This window comes from Ursus arctos, unplaced genomic scaffold, assembly GCF_023065955.2.
Source record: "Ursus arctos isolate Adak ecotype North America unplaced genomic scaffold, UrsArc2.0 scaffold_19, whole genome shotgun sequence".
Lineage (NCBI taxonomy): Eukaryota > Metazoa > Chordata > Mammalia > Carnivora > Ursidae > Ursus > Ursus arctos.
Window position 1 is genome coordinate 42,480,545 of NW_026622863.1, and position 26,869 is coordinate 42,507,413.

At 37.4% G+C, this 26,869-nt stretch overlaps 1 pseudogene; it reads left to right on the forward strand.

Moving 5' to 3' along the window:
* The window catches only part of LOC130541841 (zinc finger protein 850-like), a 93,752-nt pseudogene extending 81,044 nt beyond the window's left edge, over positions 1 to 12,708 (forward strand).
* The last annotated feature ends 14,161 nt before the right edge of the window (positions 12,709 to 26,869 follow it).

The following is a 26,869-nucleotide window of genomic DNA, read 5'->3' on the forward strand; positions in this document are numbered from 1 at the left end:
TTTAAAAACTTCTGAGCTTCAAAAGACACTGTGAAATAAGTGAGAATATAGCACAAAATGGGACCAAAACTTGCAAATTGTATGTTCAATAAAGGAATTGTATCTTAGAATATATGAGGAATTATTACAAGGCATCAATAAAAAGAAAACCAGGTTTTTAAAATGAGCAAATAATTTGAAAACATATTTTTCCAGAGAAGGGATAGAAACGGTCAATATCATCAGGGAAATGCAAATCAAAACCACAGTGACATACCACTTCAAATTCACAAGAATGACTATAACTCCAAAAGGTGGTAAGGATGTGGAATAATTGGAACTTTGACAGATTTTTTTTGGAATTGTAAGCTGATGCAGCTGTTTTGGAACAGAATCTGGCAGTTCCTGAAAATGTTAAACATAGAGTTACCGCATGACCCCAAAAATCCATTTCTAGGGATATCTAAGAGAAATGAAATATTTGTCCACACAAAAACATGTAGCTAAATGTTCTTAATAACATTATTTATAATAACAAAAGATGAAAACAATGCAAATGTCCATCAGCTGATGAATAGGGAAAAAGATGCTCTGTCCATACATCGGAATGTTATTTGGCAATATAGAGGCATGAAGTTCTGGTTCATGCTGAAACATAGATGAACCTTGAAACATTATAGTATGTGAAAGAAGTCAGTCACAAAAGACACATATTGTATAGTTTCATTTATACAAAATGTCTATCTAGAATTGGCAAATCTATAGATACAAAGAATAGATAGTGGCTGCCAGGATCTGGGGAAATGAGGATGGAAGTAATTGCTAACGTGTATGGGTTTTATTTATTTTTAAAAAGATTTTATTTATTTGACAGAGGCGGCGAAAGAGAGAACACAAGCAGGGGGGAGCTGGAGAGGGAGAAGCAGGCTCCCCACTGAGCAGGGAGCCCAGCGCAGGCTTGATCCCAGGACGCTGGGGTCATGACCTGAGCCAAAGGCAAACACTTAACGACTGAGCCACCCAGCACCCCTGGGTTTTACTTTGGGATAATGAAAATATTCTAAAATTTGATATTGGTTATGGTTGCATATCTCTGTGAATATGTTAAAACCCATTCACTTGTATTTTTAAGAGTATGAATTTATGAAATGTGAATTATATGTCAGTAAAGCTATTAGAAAAATATAAGGAAGATGCTAGAGCTGGTGGGGGTGGAGAATGGTGGTGGTGGTGGTGGTTAAATTCACAGACCTGTTTGCTGATCAATTAAATGTTAATGTGTAGAAGGCCTCGAGCACCTGGTATGTGCTTGGTGGAAATTATTTCTTGTACAGCCACTGTCTTATACCATCTTTAGCCTGACATTTAGAGACAGAATGATGTTAAGCAGGATTACAGGGAGGTACTGCCTCCAGAGTTCCTGAATTCAACTAAGGCCATGATTTAATGCAGTAGGCAGTTGTTTACTGTTAGAGAGTGCTTTGGATTTGTTCCTTGGTTACTGGGTGAGTGTAGTGAGACTTTATGTGTCCTAGATGAAGCCTGTGCTTTGCGTTCAGCATGCTTTCTTGCATTGGAATGTGAGAACGGAGCCAGGGAAGCACCTGAAGTATATAGTATGTTGAGACTGGGGGAAAGAGGCAGATCTTAGTCACGGAAAGTGTTTTTGGAGGGAAGTGTAGGAATTGGCCTACATAGATACAGACGATTTCAAAGCCTGAGGACCCCATTGGTGCCCTCGAGTGGGTAGTACTTGGATAAATTTGGATCAGGGTCCCCTAGGTTATAAACGTTGAACTGCTGAGGCCAGGTGAGGGAACCCTAACAACATCATGGGGATTGGGTACTGCTTTAGTGTAAATTATTTCTTCTACATCTCTGTTTTGTGGAATTGGGGCAGGGGTGAGATTGTTTAGGCTTCTGCAGATCTTCTCAGTATATATTTTGGGGTGTGGAAGGATGCAGGCACCATGAAAAGGGGAGGAAATACTTAGTCATTTAGAAGTAGGCCTCTTTTCATGGTTTCCTTTTTCTTCCCTGTCTTCTCAGGACTACACTTCTCCATGAGGAGAAGCCAGAGGAGGACTCATAAGTTGCAATTCTAAGCCATGCCTTGTGTGAGTTCATGTTTCTTCTTCCCTTTATATCAAAGTCATTGTTTTCTAGGATACGAATATTCAGTATTCTTATCTCCAGACTTTCTGCTTCACCAAGTGTTTGTTCTGCTCACTCTCATTATCGTGAATGATGGGAATGAGTCCCGGGTCTTTCTCAGCTGCCCTTCTCTTCTCTAACAATGTTTTAGGGATCCATTTGCAAATCATGAAATGTGTTTGAGGAAAGTTATAGAACCTCTCCTGTCAGAATGTGGTTTGATGAGATGGTACTACACATGAAAAACTTGGCTTTTCTCGTTGACCTGGATTTTCTCATGAATTAAGATGGAAATTGATGTTAGTCTTAGAACATGGTGAGATCTGCTCTGTGAAGCTTTTAAGATTGGAAATGTGATCAAATGCAGGATTGAGAACAGAGTGATAGAGAATTTTGTCAGGGATTAATACAGTGACAAGGTCCATTTTGAATTTGAATAGTATGTACAGGTCAAGGGCCACATCTGTGTGAGTGTAGTTCATCCTTCATTAGCTTTCTGTTGCTCATAATAAGCAGAAGTGTACAGTGAGCAGTGATAAGTGGTCATATGATCAGCCAGATGATTAAATGGTTGAGGATTTTAGAAACAGCTGTGAAGGATGTTAGAGGAGGAGTGCAAACTACTGCAAAATAAGAAAATGATTACAATCATAATATGGAATATTATGTAGTTTCTAAAAACGATATCTGTGAAAAGATTTGCCAGGACTAGGAAGAAAGAATATTATTACTAAATTATTCTGAGACTTAACTTGGAAAGAAATTCTGAAATTATATGTAAATCTTATTTTCTAAGATAAACATTTAATTTTTTTTTATTTTTGTAAAAGATTTTATTTATTTATTTGACAGAGAGAGACAGCCAGCGAGAGAGGGAACACAGGCAGGGGGAGTGGGAGAGGAAGAAGCAGGCTCCCAGCTGAGCAGGGAGCTTGATGTGGAGCTCGATCCCAGAACGCCAGGATCACGCCCTGAGCCGAAGGCAGACACTTAACGACTGAGCCACCCAGGCGCCCCTAAGATAAACATTTTAAAAGACATTTTGGAATGTGCCCATGAGGTTTATTTTTTCTTTTCTTTTCCTCCCTCTCACCTTCTAGCCCTCCTTCCCCCCCCCCCTTTTTTTTCTATTTTCAGTTCTTTAAAGGGACAGGAGAGGAAGGAACTTTCAATTTATTTGAGGATTTGCATGTGTTGTGTGCTAGCACACATTATTTCATTTAATCACAAAACTACACTTACCTGGCTTTTGTTCATCCCCATTGCTGTTCCCAAGAGGCTATGTGATAGAGTAATAGAAATGTTCAGGAATTGTTTAGGTGCTCTGTATTTCCCACTCACTTCCCTTCTGTTACCTACCCACATTGCAGGCTTCCGGCTTCAACATATTTATTCACTGTTTTGGGCCCTTTATGTAATAGTTTTGTCCACCTCTTATTACTTTGTGTGTGTGTGTGTGTGTGTGTGTGTGTGTGTGTGTGTATGTATGTTCCTCTCATTACTTCTAAAAAATATTTATTTATTTTGCCTTTAACACTTGGGCTTGTCATTTCAGAAGTTGGTGTTGTTCAAGGATGTGGCTGTAGACTTCTCTCAGGAGGAGTGGGAGTGCCTGGACTTGGAACAGAAGGATTTGTACAGAGATGTAATGTTGGAAAACTATAGCAACCTGGTCTCACTGGGTAGGTTCGTCTGGTCCCAATAATTTGACTTCAGTCTTTGTGAAATTTGGGAAATATTTCAAGTACTTAGCTAAATTTCAGACCCCTAGTCCTAACTAAGTTATTTGTGGCTTATAGACTTTAAAATAGCTCTGTTGAGTACTTTTATCTTCTCTATTCTTCAGATATCCTTCCTCTGAATCTTTTTTTAAGGATTATTTATTTATTTATCTGAGAGTGAGAGAGCAACAGAGAGAGAGTGGGGGGGCAAAGGATTGAGGGAGAAGCAGACTCCCCACTAAGTAAGGAGCCCAGTGCAGGGCCCAATCCCAGCACTCTGATATCATGACCTCAGCCGAAGGCCAACACTTAACCCACTGAGCCACCCAGGTGCCCCCCACCCCCCAGCCGACCCCGCCGAATCTTTCTGCAATTGACCCTCTTACTTGATGAACAATGGACTCAATTTTAATTCTGGGCAAGCAGAGTATAATCATATCTTTTTCCATTCTTATAAGCAGGATTTTCCATTTCTAAAGCAGATGTGCTTTCCTTATTGAAGCAAGGGAAAGAGCCCTGGAAGGTTGTGCAGGATGTGACAAGAAGTCAGAGTTCAGGTGAGTAAGAGATGGTGAAACAAGGGGAGGCCATTGTGGAGAACAGTCAAATTGATAATTTGTTGGCTACAACTTTGAGATATTAGCTGAGAATGAGAAGTTCTCCTCAAGACCAAACCAAGGCCTGTGGAGTAGAAGCTTGAATACTAGAAAGCAAAATGGTATTAGCATGAGTACCAAAGGAAACCCCTTCTTCACCCCAGTTACCACTTGCTTGTTTTTCTTTCACATTCCCCTGTATTTTCAAACAGGGAATAGCCCTCCTTCTCCAGTGATAACAACTTTACCTATATTTTTCATCCAGTGAGTGAGGGAGAATGAAAGTTGAAAATGAGGTCAGAAAGGAGGTGGGGCTGGGTCATGTAGGGACCTGTATGCCATGACAAAGAATTGGGATTACATTGAAACTACAATAATGATTGGCTCATTTCCAGCAGGAGAGTGACGTGATTAAACTTGTTATTTTCAAAGACTACTCTGGATACTGTATAGAAAACAAATAGGAGGAAGAGTGAAGCAGAAAGACCAGTTGGAAAGCCATCTTTTAGTCCAGATTAGGTGACATGAAGGAGTCAGATTCTGATCAGATTTTAAAAGTGGTACCTCTTGATGATTAGTTGGAAGTGGTGTGTGATGAAAGAGAAATCCAGATTTATTCCTGAGCATGTGTGTATATGTGTGTGTGTGTATATATATAATATATATATATATACACACACACACACAAACTATGGAGAGAGCCCAAATGATGTCCATCAATTGTTGAATGGATAAAGATGATGTGCCATATATATATATGTATATGTGTGTATATATATGTATATGTGTATATATATGTATACATGGCACATCTACTTTATCCATTCAACAGTTGATGGGCATCATTTGGGCTCTCTCCATAGTTGGTTATTATTGATAATGCTGCTATAAACATTGGGGAGCATGTACCCCTTCGAATCTGTATTTTTGTACCCTTTAGATAAATACCTAATAATGAATGCAATTGCTGGATCATAGGGTAGTTCTATTTTTAACTTTTTGAGGAACCTCCAAACTGTTCTCCAGAGTAGTTTCACCAGTTTGCATTCCCACCAACAGTGCAAAAGGGTTCCCCTTTCTCTGCATACTCACCAACACCTGTTGTTTCTTGTGTTGTTAATTTTAGCCATTCTGAAAAGGTATGAGGTGGTATTTCATCATGGTTTGATTTGTAGTTCCCTGATGATGAGTGATGTTAAGCATCTTTTCATGTGTCAGCCATCTGGATGTCTTCTTAGGAAAAGTGTCTATTCGTATCTTCTGCCCATTTCTTTACTGGATTATTTGTTTTTTGCTTGAGTTTGATAAGTGCTTTATAGATTTTAGATACTAACCCTTTATCAGATAAGTCATTTGCAAATATCTTCTCCCATTCCATAGGCTGCCTTTTAGTTTTGTTGATTGTTTCCTTCGCTGTGCCAAAGCAATTCTGAAAAAGAAAAACAAAACTGGAGGCATCACAGTTCTGGATTTCAAGCTATATTACAAAGCTTTAGTCATCTAGAGATACGGTACTGGCGCAGACACAGACACATAGATCAGTGGAGCAAAATAGAGAACCCAGAAATGGGCCCACAGCTATATTGTCAGTTAATTGTAAGCTTATTATTTAACCTTTTTAAAGATCTTAACTCTGTATCCATTTTCTCCCATGCCAAGAGTCCTGGTTATCATGAACACTAAAAATGATAGGATTGGAATATCATAATTACTTATTTTATTCTACATTATGTATACTACTCTAAAATAAGATGAACATTACTACCAACAGTATGATTGAGTTTGAGACAATTGTTTTGGCAATTCTTTTTTTCCCCCTCTTGTAGGGTGTATTTCACAGTCAAATTACTATGTTTGAAAGTTACTTGAAATAGTTTCCTTGTATGGTTATTCCAATAATTGTAAACACTGTTATTTTTTTTAATTCAGTATTTTCCATTTTAAGCTGTGCTTGTTATAATTTGTTTTATAATTACAGAAAATATTTATATACTTCCAAAGTCAAATTTACAAAACAAGTTGTATCAAAAGAAGTCCGATTTCTATCCCTGCCCCTCCACCTATTCCTTCCCTACCCTAAAATCCATTCCCCCTTTAAAAAATAAAAATAAATGTATCTGATACATGCATACTTCCTCTTCCACCTCTCCTTCCTAAGATAAAAGGCATAACTATACATACTTTTGTCCACGTTTCCTCACAATTAACAATATATTTTTTAAAGATTTTATTTATTTATTTATTTGGGAGAGAGAACAAGCGGAGGGGAGAGGCAAAGGGAGAGGGAGAAGCAGCCTCCCTGCTGAGCAGGGAGGCTGATGCAGGGCTCGATTCCAGGACCCCGTGATCATGACCTGAGCTGAAGGCAGACACTTAACCGACTGAGCCACCCAGGTGCCCCTATATTCCCTTTTCCAGCTGCTGCATAGTACTCTGTAATGTGGATGTATCATGAATTACTTCCATCAGCCACCTACTAATGGACAATTGGGTAATTTTTAATCTTTTGCTGTAACACATTATGCTTCAGTGAAACCCTTCTGCATCAGACTTTTGACATTTTGCTAGTGCAGTTTTGGGATTGATTTCACAGAAGTGGCGTTGTTAGATCAAAACATGTATGTAATTGTGCTAAATACTGCCGTATTTCCTTTCATTGGGTTTCTATCATTCATATTCGTACTCGCAATGTATGTAAGTACCAATTTCCTTACAGCCTTGCTAACAGTATTCAATGTCACATTTGGAAATTCCCTATTCTAAGAGGTGAGAAATAGCATGCCAATGTAGTTTTTAAAACTACTTTATTGAGATATATTTTACATGACATGCAGTTTACCCATGTATAGTAAACAATGATGATTTTTACTATATTCACAGTCTCATACAATCATCACCACAATTTTAGAATATTTTTATTACCCCAAAAGAAATCCAATATCCAGTAGTAGCCATTTCGCATGTTTCTCTGCCCACCCTGTAGCCCTGTGCAGCTATTGCTCTTTCTGTCTGTATGAATTTGCCTATTCTGGACAATTCATATAAAAGGAATCATATAATATGTGGTCTTTTGTGACTGGCTTCTTTCACGAAGCTTAATATTTTCAAAGTTCACTCATGTTGTAACGTGTCAGTATTTTTATTGCCAAATATTCTGTTTTAAGGATATACCATATTTTATTTATCCATCCATCAATTAATGGATGTTCGAGTTGTTTCCACCATATGCTTATTATGAATAATATTCTGAACATTGTATTCAAGTTTTTATATAGATATGTGTTTTCGGTTCTCTTGGCTCTGTACCTATGAGTGGGATTTCTGGATTATGTGGTAACTCTATGTTGGACACTTCTGTTGGACATATAACTTGGAGTGAAATTATGGGGTAATATGGCAACTCTATGTTAACTTTTCGAGGAAGTGCAAAACGTTTTACAAAGCAGCTGCACCATTTTGTATTCCCATCAGCAAGCTATGAGAGTTACCATTTCTCCATATCCTCACTTCTGTGTAGCTTTGATTTTAATTTATCTTTTGAGCAAATTTGAGTATATTTTCATATGGTTAAAAGCTGTTTATGTTACTTGTCTATCAACTGTCCATTTTCCTAATCCATTTTTATATAGTGCTGATGTCCAGTTTTATATAGTAGTCTTTTTCTTTTTAGTCTAATTTTAGAAACTGTTTATATATTAGGTGTATGATAGGCATATTGCAATTTTGCAAATATTTGTCATTTTACTTACCCTATCCTGTTTTTGACATGCCAACTTTTTTTTTCTTTATATATTGTGGTCACTTTTATCAAATTATGATTAGGAAAATTTTCCCCATTCCTAGTTTATAGAAGAAATCACCCAAGTTTTATTCTAATTATTTATGTTTTCATTTCTGTAAATATGGACATCTACTCCATTTGGAATTTGTCCAACTGTGTGATATGAGAAATTAATGCAGTTTTATCTTTTTTCTATGTGTCTACCCATATGTTTATCAATTTCATTTATTAAAAAGAGTTCATGTTTTTCCTACTGATTTGAGCTGCCAGCTTTATTGTGTACTAAATTTGCACTTATAATTGTCTGTTCCTGGATTTTTCTTTTCTGCTCCGTTGGTTCCATTGATATCTTATGAGTATAATATTCAGTTTGAGTCTACTATTACTACCTTAGAGGTTTTATTTTTCAAGGAATATGAAAATAACATTTACTTTCTTATTATCTTACAGACTGGGAATCCAAGTGTGAGACCAAAAAGCTGTCCTCAAAGAGAGGAATTTATGAAATAGAATCATCTCAATGGGAAATAATAGAACAGCTTACAAGACATAAGTGTGAGTGTAAAAGTTTTCAAGATGATAGGGAATGCAAAGACCAGATTGAAAGCCAATTAGGAAATAAAGAGGGACTTTTCAGGCAAGTATTAATCACTTGTAAAGAAATTCCCAATTTTAGCCAGACCACATCCCTTACATTAAAACGAAGAATTCATTTTCCTGAGAAATCCAATGAATGTAAAGCATGCAGAAAATATTTTATCCGTGGCTTTCAACTTACAGAACATCAGAAAGTTCATTCCGATGAAAAATTCTATGAATGTAACGAATGTGGAAAGGCCTTTATTCAAGGCTCAGAACTTATTTGCCATCAGAGAGTTCATGTTAAGAAACGCTATGAATGTAAGGAATGTGGAAAAGGCTTTATTTGTGCCTCACAGCTTACTTATCATCAAAGAATTCATACTGGGGAGAAACCTTATAAATGTAAAGAGTGTGGGAAGGCCTTTTTTCGTGGTTCTCATCTTACCCAGCATCAAAGAATTCATACTGGTGAAAGACCCTATGAATGTAATGAATGTGGTAAGTCCTTTTTTCGTGGCTCTCAACTTACTTACCACCAGAGAGTTCATACTGCAGAGAAACCCTATCAATGTAAAGAATGTGGAAAGGCCTTTATTCGTGGCTCCCAACTTACTGAACATCAGAGAATTCATACAGGTGAGAAACCCTATGAATGTAAGAAATGTGGGAAAGCCTTTAGTTATGGCTCACAGCTTACTCTACATCACAGACTTCATACTGGCGAAAAACCCTATAAATGTAAAGATTGTGAGATGTCCTTTATTCGTGGCTCACAACTTACTGAACATCAGAGGATTCATACAGGTAGGAAACCACATGAATGTAAGCAGTGTGGAAAGGCCTTTAACTATGGCTCACAGCTTGTTCGACATCAGAGGATTCATACTGGTGAGAAACCCTATGAATGTCAAGAATGTGGGAAATCATTTATTCGTGGCTCACAACTTACTGAACATCAAAAAATTCACACTGGTGAAAAACCTTTTGAATGTAAGGAATGTGGGAAAGCCTTTATTCGTGGCTCACATCTTACTCAACATCAGAGGATTCATACTGGTGAAAAACCCTATGAATGTAAAGAGTGTGGGAAGGCCTTTATTTATAGCTCACAACTGACTCAACATCAGAGAATTCATACAGGTGAGAATCCCTGTGAATGTAAGCAGTGTGGGAAGATCTTTATTTGTGCCTCACAACTTACTCTACATCAGATTTCTCATTCTGGTAGGAAACCATATGAATGTGAGGAATGTGGTAAAGCTTTTATTCGTGGCTCACAGCTAACTTACCATCAAAGAGTTCATACTGGTGAGAAGCCCTATGAGTGTAATGAATGTGGGAAAGCCTTTATTCGTGGTTCACATCTTACTCAGCACCAGAGAATTCATACTGGTGAGAAACCATACAAATGTAATGAATGTGGGAAGGCCTTTAATCGTGGCTCACAACTTACTCAACATCAGAGAATTCATTCTGGTGAAAAGCCTTATAAATGTAATGAATGTGGTAAGGACTTTAGACGTCAGTCACACCTTACGCAACATCATAAACTTCATAATTGAGAAAAACTTCATGAAAATACAAATATATTAAATCTTTTGTCTGCCCGTTGGCAGTCAGCTTTGGAATATCAGATACTTCAGATTATGAAAATGGGAATCCTTTTTTACTTTCAGTCATAGGTAACTGACTATCAGAAAATTCAAACAAGGAAAGGCTAAATTAATATAATGGAGAATCAGTTTCCATTATATTTCAGTCTTTGTTAGACATCAGTGAGTTCATACGAGAGCACAACCATAAAATGTAGGGTTTTCTTGTTTGGCCTCGTTCTCTTGTTTAGCGTGATCTGAGCCCTACTGTTTACTACAGTATTGCTTTGGGAAAGTTAGTTAACCTCTGTTGCTTTAGTTTTTTTAATTTATAAAACATTAATATCATTCTCATTATAATGATTTAAATACATAAATACATATAAAGCCCTGAAGCAGTGTGTAATAAATAGATTATACTTAATAAACATTAGTTATTATTAAAATTTTATTTTTATTTAGTATTTTAAAAATTTTAGTTTCCTTCTGGGCTCAAGAGTAATCTTTCTTTTTTTTTCAATTGAAGTGTAGTTGACATACAGTGCTATATTAGTTTCAGGTGTACGCCATAGTGATTTGACCATTCTGTACCTTAATACTGACCACAATATGTGTCGTTATACAACATTGTTACAATATTATTATTGACTGTGTTCTATTAACTATGCTGTACTTTTCATCCCTGTGATTTACTTATTTTAAAACTGGAAGGTCATACTTCTTATTCCTCTTCACCTATTCACCTACCCCCCAAACCCCCTTCCCTCTGGCAACCATCAGTTCTATGTATTTATGATTCTGTTTCTGTTTTGTGTTTTAGATTCCAGATATAAGTGAAATCAGATGGTATTTGTCTTTCTCTGTTTGACTTATTCCACTTAGCCTGATTTCCTCTAAGTCCATCCATGTTGTTGCAAATAGCAAGATCTCATTCTTTTTTATGGCTAATAGTCCACTGTATATACATACTACGTCCTCTTTATTTATTCATCTATTGATGGACACAGGTTGCTTCCATGTCTTAGCTATTGTAAATAATGCTGCAGTAAACAATATATATCTTTTCAAATTAGTATTTTCATTTTCTTTGGGTAAATACCCAGTAGTGGAATTACTGTCTAGTATGGTATTTTTATTTTTAATTTTTTGAGGTAACTTCATACTGTTTTCCACAGTGGTTGCATCAGTTTACATTCCCACCAACAGTGCATGGGGGTTTCCTTTTTTCAGTATTTTAATTGTATAATATTATAGAATTCAAATGAGAGGAAGACTTTACAAAAATAATACATAAGGTAACATTTTATTCAGTCTTACTAGTCATCAGATAAATGACTTTGGAACAGAACATCCAAATATAATTGTGAGGTTATTCCTTGTTCTGAACATTAAAATTCTTATTAGAAGGAAACCCTAAGGAAAATAATAACTGGCTGTTACAAATAAAGCTACTTATAAACATTTGTGTATAGGTTTTCTGAATATAATTTACATTTCCCTGGTATAAATGCCTAAGATTGCAATTTCTGGGTCTTACGGTAAATTCGTGTTTTCTTTAATAAGAAATGGACAAATTATTTTTCAAAATGGCTTTACCATTTTACATTCACACCAGGAGCATATGAGTGACTTTCTCAGCATTTGGTGTTGTCATCACTTTTTGTTTTAGCCCTTGTGATAGGTGTGTAGTAATGTCTCTTTGAGGTCTTAATTTGCATTCCCTTAATGGCTAATGATGTTGGATACCTTTTCATGTGCTTGTCATCTGTATATCCATTTTGGTGAAATGCCTGTGTCTTTTACTCATTTTTGAATTGTTTTATTTTTTATTGTTGGGTTTTGAAAGAACTTTCTATATTCTAGATGATACTAGTCCTTTGTTATGTGGTTGTAAATATTTTTTTCTGATGTGTAGCTTATTTTTTTTTTAACCTTTTAATAGGGTCTTTTGAAGAGCAAAGGTTTTCAATTTTGATATGGTCTACTTTATCAACTTTTCCTTTTATGGGTTTTGCTTTGGTGTCAAATTTAAGGAACCCTTGCCTAGCTCAGATTCCAAAAATTTTTCCTATGTTTTTGCATAATTTTTTAAATGATTTTACACGTTATACACAGAAGTCTGTAATCTCTTTTGAGTTAATTTTTCATGTATGTTGTATGCTTTAGCTTAATGTTCTTTCTTTGTTTTGGCTAATGGATGTCCATTTGCTGAAGCATCATTTTTTGAAAAGATTGTCTTTCCTCCATTAAATTGCTTTTGTACCTCTGTCAAAAATCTATTAAATATATTTTTGTATATCTTACTTCAAGGTTTTCTATTTCCTTTTATTGATCTATGTGTCTATCCCTCTGCCAATATCACACTGCCTTGCTCACTGTCATTTTATAGGATGTCTTAATAGATCTCTCCTACTTTATTCTTTTTCAAGCTGATTTACCTATTCTTAGTTTTTGCCATTTTATATAAATATTAGAATAAGCTTACCTGTATCTACAAAATCTTGCTGAGGTTTTAATGGAAATTCTGTTTAGAAATGATTTATATCTTTAGTAAGTCTTTTAATCCATGAATCTAGTATGTCTCTCCATTTTTAGGTTATTATTGTTAGTGTTTGCCAAAATATTCAGGTAATAACTCCCAGTACTTGTGAGTGTGACCTAATTTGGAAATAGGGTCTTTGCTGATGTATTCAAGTTAAGATGGAAATCATATTGGATTAGAGTGGGCACTACTCTAATGGCAGATGTCCTGATAAGAAGAGGGTAATATGGACACACACACCCAGGGAAAGCCATGTGAAATCAGAGACAGATTGGAATGATGCATCTACAAGCCAAGGAACACCAAGAATTACTAGTAGCTACTAGAAACTAGAGGGGAAAGAAAGGATCCTCCTCCTGACTTCAGAGAGAGCATGGCCCTGCCAGTACCTTAATTTTGGACTTCTGTTCCCCAAAACTATAATAGATTTTTTGCTGTTTAAAAACACTAAGCTTGCGGTAATTTGTTAGGGCAGCCCTAGGAAACTTATCATCGTTTTAAAATTTTTTATTAGGATTTGTAATTTTTGGCATATAGATCTTACATATGATTTGTAAGTGTATACACTTAAGTGTCTCACTTTCTTTGGAAAAGTTCTACCTGGTGTTGTGTTTTTAATTTCAATTTTTACCTATTCATCATTAGTATATACAAATTATATAAATGTATGTTGTTGATCTGGTAAGCTGTGACCTTGCAGAACTCACCAATTCATTCTAGAAGGTTTTGTTTCATTTTTTAGTAAATTCCTTGGGGTTTTCTACGTAGACAAGCATGTCATCTATCAACAGCGACAGTTCTATTTCTTCCTTTTTAGTCTGTGTCTCTCTTTTTGTCTGTGTCTTTTATTTCTTTTGTTTGCCTTATTATGCTGGCTGTAACTTTTAGTGCTATGTTGAATAGGCGAGAGCAGACATCCTTGCATTTTTCCAGATCTTAGGGGAAAACATTCAGTCTACCATGAAGCACAATGTAAGCTGTATGTAGGCTTTATGTAGATGCTCTTTTTTAAATTGAAGAAGTTCCCCTCTGCTCCTAATTTGAGAGGCTTTTTTAAAAATCACAAATGCACATTGGATTTTATCCAGACACATGATATGATTAGATTTTTTTCTTCAACCTGTTTATATGGCGGGTTACGTGGATTAATTTTTTAGAAAATTTTTTTATTATGTTAGTCACCATACAGTACATCCCTGGTTTCTGATGTAAAGTTCGATGATTCATTAGTTGCGTATAACACCCAGTGCACCATGCAATACGTGCCCTCCTTACTACCCCTCACCAGCCTATCCCATTCCCCCAACCCCCTCCCCTCTGAAGCCCTCAGTTTGTTTCTCAGAGTCCATAGTCTGTCATGCTTCATTCCCCCTTCTGATTACCCCCCCTTTCTTTATCCCTTTCTTCCCCTACCGATCTTCCTAGGTCTTATGTTCCATAGATGAGAGAAATCATATGATAATTGTCTTTCTCTGCTTGACTTATTTCACTTAGCATTATCTCCTCCAGTGCCATCCATGTTGCAGCAAATGTTGAAAAATTGTTCTGATAGCTGAGTAATATTACATGGATTAATTTTTGAATGTAAAACCAATCCTTGTATACCTGTAGTAAATCCCATGTAGTCATGTATATAATTTCTTGTTGGAATTGATATGCTAACATTTTGTTGAGGATTTTTCTAAGATTTTTCCAAGATTATGAAAGATATCCTGTCATATTCTGTCATTTTCATCTTCCCTCCCTCCTTCCTTCCCTCCCTTCCTTCCTTTACCTAGTCTGTCTCATTTTGTATTGTATAATATTGACCTCATAAAATGAATTGGGAAGTGTTTCTTTTCTGTGTTCTGAAAGAAATTGTATAAAATTTCTGTTCATTTTTTAGATGTTTTTGAAAATTTGCAAGTGAAGCCATTTGGGCCTGAGGATTTTTAGGTAGCTTTACAATTATAAATTCAGTTTCTTTAATGGTTATTCAGTTATATGGCTATTTGGGATATCTGTTTCATCATAGTGGAGATTTGGTACCTTGTGGTTTTTGAGAAATTTAGGCTAAGTAGTCTTACACTTAAAATTTTCCAGGCTCCTCCCACAATAAAATTTTTGAAGCCCATTCTCTGAGGCTGGTAGCATAGCCGTAGTGTCAAACAAGACCAGATTTCCTTATAATGATAGATATAAATATTCTAAATGAAATATAAATAATATCTACCAATTAAAAGAATACATAGGAATACCACTCCTCAAGAATGTCAAAGATATAATCTGTTCCAGATTAATTACATTTCAAAAGTTTAGAAATTATATTTCCAAGAGATGATTATGATGGAAAAATTATTGGATTCAGCCTCAAGTCATTTTAATTCTCTCAGTGAATGGTTTTGAAATTGTGAATATGTTTTTCAAGATTCTTTGAGGGTGGCCCAATTGAAAAAACAATTTACATGACCTTATGTACAAAGTTTAAATTAAATTCATATAGTATTAGTACCTGCAAAAGTTCACTGAAAACACATTTTGGCTGAATGCATCATAGGCAAGTTTTAAAATTAATATTTGCCTTAAGACCAATGCACTAGCATAGAATCTACTTCTGGCATTCAGAAAATTTCAATTTAAAATTTTTTATGATGGACTTTGTTAAATGATTTCAGGGATTTTTTTTTATCATGGAATTTTGAGGTGCTTTATTTAATATTTTGCTTTTATTTCTTACAATATGACAGTTCCCAAATAGGACTTACTGTTGAGATAATTAGCCAAGGTGAAATTAAAATAACATTAAGAATTTTGATTTTTTTTTAGATATTCAAATTATCAATGCTAGTGTCCCAATAGTTCTACAATGGTTTTAATTATGATCTAATTTATTAATTTGCCTTTTTGTTATTTGAATTATAAATTCATTGACTCTGAAACAGTGTGAAGTTCTTCCTAAAGTTGTCTAGCAAAGACACATTTCTCCTAATATTTTTATTGTTGTCTTATTAACAAATTTTAAACTATTGATACCTACAACTTAAATGCACTGTTTATGTGCAACTTGCCAAATTAAGAGTTCAAAGGTTAGTCATTACATACCAAATAAATATTAGAGAATCATAATTCTTGCGTTATTTAGCAATATTGCTATGGAGTCACAACAGCCCTTCATTATTACCTGTACCACCAGCCTGTTTTGCTCAGGTATTGTAACTTATTACAGCATAAGTAAACCATTCACCACTCAGTGGATTGCATGATTGTCACATATGAAAAATGTTTTTATAGTGAGGTAATAGTAATGTACCATGTGCTACCTTAAAATTATTTGTTTTGAATTCTTTTACTTAGGACCGTATCTCTGTGTTACTTGAATTCCACAGAATATGTTAGCCTAAAATTTCCTGTAGTACATTTCAAATAATACTGTGATTCAGATGATATTAGAAAAAAAGATTCTGTGGTCAAACAACCCTGTAAATCATAGCATATTTCACACCACTTTTTGGAGGAATAAGTTATTTTATTTCATCAAGGCTATAATAAATAATTGTAGTAAAACCGTTTTTAAAACTGTAACCCATCATGTCCCAAACTTACTTGACCATGAATCCCTTCTTATAATGCCTGTTAATCTTTTCGCATGTTAACTGTTTTTATAAATGCTGCTCTAGCTAATAGAAATAACCTCAGAGGTGGAAATTCTAAAACATTATAGGTGGAGGCCAACTAATTTTATGAGAGGACAAGTTGCTTTCTCTGTAAACCAGCCCCATTCTTTTTCTACATATAGGACCCTTGTTCTCTTAAAAAGGAGAAATTCCTCTTGTAACAATCTTCCTTCACAGTCCCTTCTTGCTCTTCCCTCTACCCCAATCCTTAGTTCAACTTGAGATATTAAAAACAAAACAAAGCAAAAAACAGGAAAACAGGTTAGTGGAATTTTAAACGCATAGTAGTGAAATAAATGACTTTATCATTGATATATTTAGTCCATAAATCAGGTTCTAGAATTGGGGATTCTTTTCTAAGATGAATTTTATAGCAAACAGAAGAATAAAGATGGTCAAATGGGCCATAATGCCATTACTTTGTTTTCTACTAACAGTTTGTTACTTATTCTCAAAAGTTAGGAATTAAACGTATTTTATATATTTTCTTTTCATATTTGAATTGCCCTTCTGAAATTACATAATGCATTTACCTGCAAAACAAATTATAGCAAATAAACAGAAAAGGAAATCTGGCTTCCTGGGGTGCCTGGGTGGCTCAGTTGGTTCAGTGTCTGCCTTAGGCTCATGTCATGATCCCAGGGTCCTGGGATCAAGCCCTGTGTCCCTCAGGGTCCCTGCGCAGTGGGGAACCTACTTCTCCCTCTCCCTCTGCAGCTCCCCCTGCTTGTGTTCTCTGTCAAATAAATGAAATCTTTAAAAAAAAAAATTAGAAAATCTGACTTTAAACTAACATGTTAAAAGCCTCATGAGTATTGTTCTGTAGCTTTCTTTATGTTTAAATGTACATGTTTATACGTGTTTTTTTGGGGGGGGGTTGTTTGTGAATATTTATATATTTAAACAGGATCACTGTATGGACATCAATCTGCAACTTACGTGTAACATACATCACGGACATCTTTCCAGGTACATATAAATCTAACTTACTCATTTTAGTGTTAGTAGCTGCAGAATACTACATATGGAGAGGTATTAAATGTTCAAATTGTTTCTCTGTTGATGAATATTCATGTTGTTTTCACTTCCTTGCTGTTTCAAAAAATCGTCAAATATCTTTAAAACATAAATACTTGTATATTCTTATTTCTGTAAGATTCTTACGTCAGGTTCGTGGAACGAAGAATATGTATTTTTTAAAAAGATTCATTTGACAGAGAGACCAGAGGAAGGGGCAGAGGGAGAGAGAATCATCAAGCAGACTCCCCACTGATTCGGGAACCTGATGTGGAGCTCAATCCCAGGATCCTGGGATCATGATCTGAGTCAAAATCAAGAGTCAGACACTGGGGGAGGAGTTAAGATGGCAGAGGAGTAGGGAACCCCTTTTTCAGCCAGTCCCCTGAGTTGAGTTGGATAGGTACCAGACCAGCCTGAACATCCACGGAATCAGCCTGAGACACAGGATGATACATCTGGATCTCTACATATGCAATCTCCAGCGCTGAGTATTGAGGTACGAAGCGGGGAGCTGTGAAACTGCGCACAGATATCGGAAGATAAAAGGAAGGGGGAGGGAGCCGCTGTGTTCGGGCACCGGGAAGCGGTAGCCCCCTGCACAGGGAGCACATGGACTCACGGACCAGCACCCGCGAGAGAGCAGACTGAGACCGTGAGCCAGGGAACGCACGCCACCAGACTGAAACGGAGCTCCAGTGTGCTCACTGGAACCAGACTGAGACTGGGAGCTCCGGGAGCACGTGGGGGCAGCTGGTGGCTGGCGGTGTTAGAAACACAAAGGACAGAGACGTGCCAGCCCTGGAAGTGAGGGCTGGGACACCGGGTGTGGGGCGCACATCCCAGGACGCTGCAGGGTTGAGCAACACCAACAGAAACAGAGTTAAAGTGGCCAGAACATCAGTGGAGAATGGTCCGCGATTCCTCTGTTCTGAGACAGAGGATGAGAATTGGCCATTGCTGCTCTGACTCTCAGAAGAGGCACAGCAAACCACCAGAGAAAGCCGCCAGAGAACAAAAGCCTGGAAATACTGGCTCACAGTGTGCCCATCCCCATCCCCCCTCGCAGGGGACACGGAGACTCTACCCAAACAGGGTTGCCTGAGTATCGGCGTGGCAGGCCCTTCCCCCAGACGGCAGGCTGAAAAATCAAGAAGTCCACATTTCTAAGATCCCTATAAAACAAGGGCGCATGGCCTGGGTCCCGGTCAATAATTTGGGCTCTGGACCCCGCAACCTCTTCTCATCAGAATGATGAGAAGGAGAAATCCCCCCCAGCAGAGAAAAGACAATGAGTCTATGGCCTCTGCCACACGACTAATGGATATGGATATAACCAAATTATCAGAAATGGAATTCAGAGTAACAATGGTCAAGATGATGTGTAGGCTTGAAAAAAGTATTAAAGAAATGTTAATGAGAATATAGAATCTCTAAGGGAGGAAATGAGAGTGAACCTGGCAGAAATTAAAAATTCTATGAGCCAAATGCAGTCAAAACTAGAGGCTCTGACGGCCAGGGTAAATGAGGCAGAAAAAAGTATCAGTGAAGTGGAGGATGGGTTAGTAGAAGAAAAAGTTAAAATAGAATCTGGACTCAAAAAAATCCGTGCTCAGGAATGTAGGTTGCAGGAGATTACTGAATCAATGAAACATTCCAATGTCAGAATCATTGGCATCCCCAAGGGGGTGGAGAAAAACAGAGGTCTAGAAGAGATATTTGAACAATTTGTAGCTGAAAGCTTCCCTAACCTGGCAAGGGAAACAAACATCCATGTCCAAGAGGCAGACAGGACCCCTCCCAAACTCAACCACGACAAACCTACGCCACATCACGTATTAGTGCAATTCGCAAATACTAGATCACAGGATACAGTATTGAAAGCGGCCAGGGCAAAGAAATTTCTCACGTACCAAGGCAAAGATATCAGAATTACGTCAAACCTGTCTACACAGACCTGGAATGAGAGAAAGGGTTGGGGGGGGGCATTTTTAAAGCTCTTTCAGAGAAAAACATGCAGTCAAGGATCCTTTATCCAGCAAGGCTGTCATTCAGAATTGATGGAGAAATAAAGACCTTTCAGAATCGCCATTGACCAATTTCGTAACCACGAAACCATCCCTACAGGAGATATTAAGGGGGGGTTCTATAAAAGTAAAAAGGCCCCAAGAGTGATAAAGAACATAAAGTCACAATCATTAGAAACAAAGACTACTGGCAACATGGCATCATTAAAATCATGTCTCTCAATAATCAGTCTCAATGTAAATGGCCTAAATGATCCCATAATGACACAGGGTTGCAGATTGGATAAAAAGACGTGACCCATCCATTTGCTGTCTACAAGAGACTCATTTTGAACCTAAAGATACATTCAGACTGAGAGTAAGGGGATGGAATACCATCTTTCACACCAATGGACCTCAAAAGAAAGCAGGGGTAGCAATTCTCATATCAGACAGAGTGGATTTTAAACTAAAGACTATAGTTAGGGACACAGAAGGGCACTATATTATTCTTAAAGGATGTATCCAACAAGTGGATATGACAATTATAAATATATATGCCCCCAACAGGGGAGCAGCAAGATACACAAGCCATTTCTTAATGAGACTAAAGAGACATATAGACAAAAATACATTAATAGTAGGGGACCTCAATACTCCACTATCAGAAATAGATCACCCATGCAAAAAATTGACAAAGAAACAAGGGCTTTGAATGCTATACTCGACGAGTTACCTCAATGATATATAGAGAACACTACACCCCAGAACCAAAGAATACTCATTCTATTCTAATGCCCATGGAACATTCTCAAGAATAGACCATGTTCTGGGTCACAAAACAGGTCTCAACCGATACCAAAAGACTGAAATTATTCCCTGCATATTCTCAGACCACAACGCTTTGAAATTGGAACTCAACCACAAGGAAAAATTTGGAAGAAACTCAAACACTTGGAGACTAAGAACCTTCCTGCTCAGGAATGATTCGATAAACCAGGAAATCAAAAATCAATTTAAACAATTTATGGAGACCAACGAGAATGAAAACACAACGGTCCAAAACCTATGGGATACTGCAAAGGCAGTCCTAAGGGGGAAATACATAGCCATCCAAGCCTCACTCAAAACAATAGGAAAATGTAAAAGGCAGTTTTTATATTCTCACCTCAGGAAGCTGGAACAGCAACAGAGGGACAGACCTAATCCACGCACGAGGAAGCAGTTGACCAAGATTAGAGGAGAAATCAATGAATTAGAAACCAGAAGTACAATAGAGCAGATCAATAGAAGTAGAAGCTGGTTCTTTGAGAGAATAAATAAAATTGACAGACCTATGGGAAGACTTATCCAAAAGAATAAAGAAAGGACCCATATAAATAAAATTACGAATGAAAAAGGAGAGGTCACAACCAACACCAATGAAATTGGAAGGATTATTAGAAACTTTTATCAACAGCTTTATGCCAATAAATTAAGCAATCTGGAAGAGATGGAGGCCTTCCTGGAAACCTATAAACTACCAAGACTGAAACAGGAGAAATTGATTTTTTAAAAGGCCAATTAATTATGAAGAGATTGAGTCAGTGATAAACAACCTTCCAAATAACAAAACTCCAGGCCCGGACGGTTTTCCTGGGGAATTCTACCAAACATTCAAAGAAGAAATAATACCTATTGGCATAAAGCTATTTCAAAAAATAGAAACAGAAGGAAAGCTACCAAACTCATTCTGTGAGGCCAATATTACCTTGATCCCCAAACCAGGCAAAGACCCCATCAAAAAGGAGAATTACAGACCGATTTCCCTAATGAATATGGACGCCAAAATCCTCAACAAGATCCTGGCTAATAGAATCCAACTGTACATTAAAAGAATTATCCATCATGACCAAGTGGGATTCATCCCTGGGATGCAAGGGTGGTTCAACATTCGCAAATCGATCAGCGTGATACATCATATCAACAAGAAAGTACTCCGGAACCATATGATCCTCTCAATTGATGCAGAAAAAGCATTTGACAAAATACAGCATCCTTTCCTGATTAAAACCCTTCAGTGTTGGGATAGAGGGTACATTCCTCAATCTCATGAAAACCATCTATGAAAAGCCTACAGCAAATATTCTCAATGGGGAAAAGCTGGAAGCCATTCCCTTAAGATCAGGAACAGGACAAGAATGCCCACTCTCTCCATTATTATTCAATGTAGTACTAGAAGTCCTTGCAATAGCAATCAGACAACAAAAACGGATAGAAGGTAACCAAATAGGCAAAGAAGAAGTCAAACTGTCTCTCTTTGCAGATGACATGATACTCTATATGGAAAACCCAAAAGAATTCACTCCCAAACTATTAGAAGTTATAGAGCAATTCAGTAGTGTGGCGGGATACAAAATCAATGCTCAGAAATCAGTTGCATTTCCATACACGAATAATGAGACTGAAGAAAGAGAAAGTACGGAATCCATTCCATTTACAATAGCCCCAAAAACCATACGTTACCTTGGAATTATCTTAACCAGAGATGTAAAGGACCTATATTCTAGAAACTATAAATCACTCTTGAAAGATATTGAGGAAGACACAAAAAGATGGGAAAATATTCCATGCTCATGGATCGGAAGAATTTACATAGTTAACATGTCAATGCTACCCAGAGCAATCTACACTTTCAATGCTATCCCAATCAAAATACCGAGGACATTTTTCAAAGAACTGGAATAGTCCTTAAATTTCTATGGAAACAGAAAAGGCCCCGAATCGCCAAGGAACTGTTGAAAAGGAAAAACAAAGCTGGGGGCATCACAATGCCAGATTTCGAGCTGTACTACAAAGCTGTGATCACAAAGACAGCATGGTACTGGCACAAAAACAGACACACAGACCAATGGAACAGAATAGAGAACCCAGAAATGGACCCTCGTCTCTTTGGGCAATTAATCTTTGATAATGCAGGAAAAAACATCCGGTGGAAAAAAGACAGTGTCTTCAATAAATGGTGCTGGGAACATTGGACAGCTACATGCAAAAGAATGAAACTTGACCACTCTCTCACACCATACACAAAATAAACTCCAAATGGATGAAAGACATCTATGTGAGACAGGAATCCATCAAAATCCTAGAGGGGAACATAGGCAGCAACCTCTACGACATCGGCCAAAGCAACCTTTTTCATGACATATACCCAAAGGCAAGAGAAACAAAAGATAAAATGAACTTGTGGGACTTCGTCAAGATAAAAAGCTTCTGGGGCGCCTGGGGGTCAGAGCGGTTAAGCGTCTGCCTTCGGCTCAGGGCGTGATCCCGGCGTTATGGGATCGAGCCCCACATCAGGCTCTTCCGCTATGAGCCTGCTTCTTCCTCTCCCACTCCCCCTGCTTGTGTTCCCTCTCTCACTGGCTGTCTCTCTCTGTCAAATAAATAAAATCTTAAAAAAAAAAAAGATAAAAAGCTTCTGCACAGCCAAGGAAACAGTCAAAAAAAACTAAGAGGCAGCCCACGGAATGGGAGAAGATATTTGCAAATGATGCTACAGATAATAGACGGGTATCCAAGATCTACAAAGAACTTCTCAAACTCAATACACGAGAAACAAATAAACAAATCATAAAATGGGCAGAAGATATGAACAGACAGTTTTCCAATGATGACATACAAATGGCTAACAGACACATGAAAAAATGTTCAAAATCATTAGCCATCAGGGAAATTCAAATCAAAACCACACTGAGATACCACCTTACACCAGTTAGAATGGCAAAAATTGACAAGGCAAGAAACAACAATTGCTGGAGAGGATGTGGAGAAAGGGGATCCCTCCTACATTGTTGGTGGGAATGCAAGTTGGTACAGCCACTTTGGAAAACAGTGTGGAGGTCCCTTAAAAAGTTAAAAATTGAGCTATTCTATGACCCAGCCATTGGACTACTGGGTATTTACCCCAAAGATACAGACATAGTGAAGAGAAGGGCCATATGCACCCCAATGTTCATAGCAGCATTGTCCGCAATAGCTAAATCATGGAAGGAATCAAGATGCCCTTCAACAGATGACTGGATTAAGAAGTTGTGGTCCATATATACAAACGGAATATTACTCAGCTATCAGAAAGAACGATTTCTCAACATTTGCTGCAACATGAACGGCACTGGAGGAGATAATGCTAAGTGAAATAAGACAAGCAGAGAAAGACAATTAGCATATGATTTCTTTCATTATGGAACATAAGAACTAGGAAGATCGGTAGGGGAAGAATGGGATAAAGAAACGGGGGGTAATCAGAAGGGGGAATGAAGCATGAGAGACTATGGACTCTGAGAAACAAACTGAGGGCTTCAGAGGGGAGGGGGGTGGGGGAATGGGATAGACTGGTGGTGGGTAGTTAGGAGGGCACGTATTGCATGGTGCACTAGGTGTTATATGCAACTAATGAATCATCAAACTTTACATCAGAAACCGGGGATGTACTGTATGTAATATAAAATAGAAAAAAAAAAGAGTCATACACTTAACGGACTGAGCCACCCAGACACCTTTTTTTTTTATTGTAATCGTTAGTAACATTACTTTCCAGATAAAGCACATTCAGTCCCATCGACAGTGTTTGAATTGCACATTTTCCTAGAATTTAACAGCACTTGGTGCTCTGTCAGTCTTTCCAATTAAAAAATATGTCATTGCTTTAATCTGAATTTATTTAAATATTGGGTAGACTGAGCATGCTTTCATTTGCTTACCGGGCTTCTGAATTTTCTGTAAATTACCTGTCAATAGTGCACAATTTCTGGTATTTTTCTCTTTCATTAATTTGTAGATGTTTTTTGTGTTTATATCTATTATCTTTATCATATGGTTATAAAAATAATTTCTTATCTTTTATTTTTAATATACCCTTTGTTTTTACTTTTGTAGAATTAAATATAATCTATATAGTTTCCTACACCCCAAGATGTTCACATTTTCCTAAATATCTTTTAATATTTTTTTGTATTTTAAAGTGTTTTTAAGCTAAATTTTCCCACCAACTTTTTGTCCTGAAGATTTCTAAAACTAGAGGAAAGCTAATTTAGTAGTGAAACAAACATCCATCACATCCTAGGCTGAGCTGTTAACATCCTGCCACAGTTTATCTTTATTAACGTTACATTTCATTCCTAAATACTTAGGAATGTGCATAACGTAAAGATAAGGAGATTGTCTTAATTTTGAAGTATGGCATTAGAAAATGAAAAATAATTCCATAATTTCCCAATGCATCCATAACTGGCTTATAAAATGTTTTGGTAAATAAGGATCTGATCAAGGCTCTCATTTTATAATCTCTTAACTAAGAACAGTCACCAACACCACTTTTTTGGTAATTTTTTTTTGATACTACCAATTTTAGAATCTAGGTTTTGTAGAATGTCAAACTTTTAGGATTTGTCTGTTTCCTCATGAATAAATACAGAAGTAGTTTTGGTAAAAAAAATAATGATGCATACTTATTATACCATTCTTTTCTCTCTTTATATAGATAATACCAAATCTTCTTTATCCATTTATCAGCTGATGGACACTTGGGCTGCTTCCATCATTAGCTATTGTAAATAATGCTGCCATAAACATAGGGGTGCATGTATTTCTTTAAATTAGTTTTTTTTTGTATCCTTTGGGGAAATACCCAGTAGCACAATTGCTAGATCATAAGGTAGTTCTATTTTTAACTTTTTGAGCAACCTCCATACTGTTTCCTTTTTCTCCACATCTTCGCCAGCACCTGTTGTTTTTTGTGTTGATTTTACCCATTCTGACAGGTGTGAGGTGATCTCTTATTATAGTTTTGATTTGCATTTCCCTGATAAATGATGATAAGCATCTTTTCATGTGTCTTTGGCCATCTGTATGCCTTCTTTGGAGAAATGTCAATGTCTTCTGCCCATTTAAAAAAAATTTTTTTTAAAGATTTTATTTATTTATTTGACAGAGAGACAGCCAGCGAGAGAGGGAACACAAGCAGGGGGAGTGGGAGAGGAAGAAGCAGGCTTCCAGCGGAGGAGCCTGATGTGGGGCTCGATCCCATAATGCCAGGATCACACCCTGGGCCGAAGGCAAATGCCCAATGACTGCGCTACCCAGGCGCCCCCATTAAAAAAATTTTTTTTTATTTATTTGACAGACAGCACAAGTAGGCAGAGCAGCAGGCAGAGGGAGAGGGAGAAGCAGGCTTCCTTCGGGGAGTCCGACGCAGGGGTTGATCCCAGGACCCTGGGATCATGACCTGAGCTAAAGGCAGCTGCTTAACCGACTGAGCCACCCAGGTGCCCCTCTTCTACCCATTTTTAAATTGGTTTGTTTTTGGGTGTTGAGTTGTATAAATTCTTTATGATCCATTGAATTTTACAACTTTTTAAAAGATTTTTATTTATTCATTTGACAGAGAGATAGCCAGCGAGAGAGGGAACACAAGCAGGGGGAGTGGGAGAGGAAGAAGCAGGCTTCCAGCGGAGGAGCCTGATGTGGGGCTCGATCCCATAATGCCAGGATCACACCCTGGGCCGAAGGCAAATGCCCAATGACTGCGCTACCCAGGCGCCCCCATTAAAAAAATTTTTTTTTATTTATTTGACAGACAGCACAAGTAGGCAGAGCAGCAGGCAGAGGGAGAGGGAGAAGCAGGCTTCCTTCGGGGAGTCCGACGCAGGGGTTGATCCCAGGACCCTGGGATCATGACCTGAGCTAAAGGCAGCTGCTTAACCGACTGAGCCACCCAGGTGCCCCTCTTCTACCCATTTTTAAATTGGTTTGTTTTTGGGTGTTGAGTTGTATAAATTCTTTATGATCCATTGAATTTTACAACTTTTTAAAAGATTTTTATTTATTCATTTGACAGAGAGATAGCCAGCGAGAGAGGGAACACAAGCAGGGGGAGTGGGAGAGGAAGAAGCAGGCTCCCAGTGGAGGAGGCTGATGCGGTGCTCAATCCCAGGACTCTGGGATCACGCCCTGAGCCAAAGGCAGATGCTTTAACAACTGAGCCACCCAGGTGCCCCGAATTTTAGAACTTCTTCACTGTCCTTCACCCTCTCACATTCTCACTTCTCTATTTAAATTGTGGTCCATTATTTTTGGTCCTTGCGGTACTTGATTTTTATTGCTTACTTTACTTAGAGAAAAACACATAACCATAAAGACACCATAAAATCATGCACTAGCTGCATAACCAATTAGTTTTACACAGTATATATCTCATTAAATATGT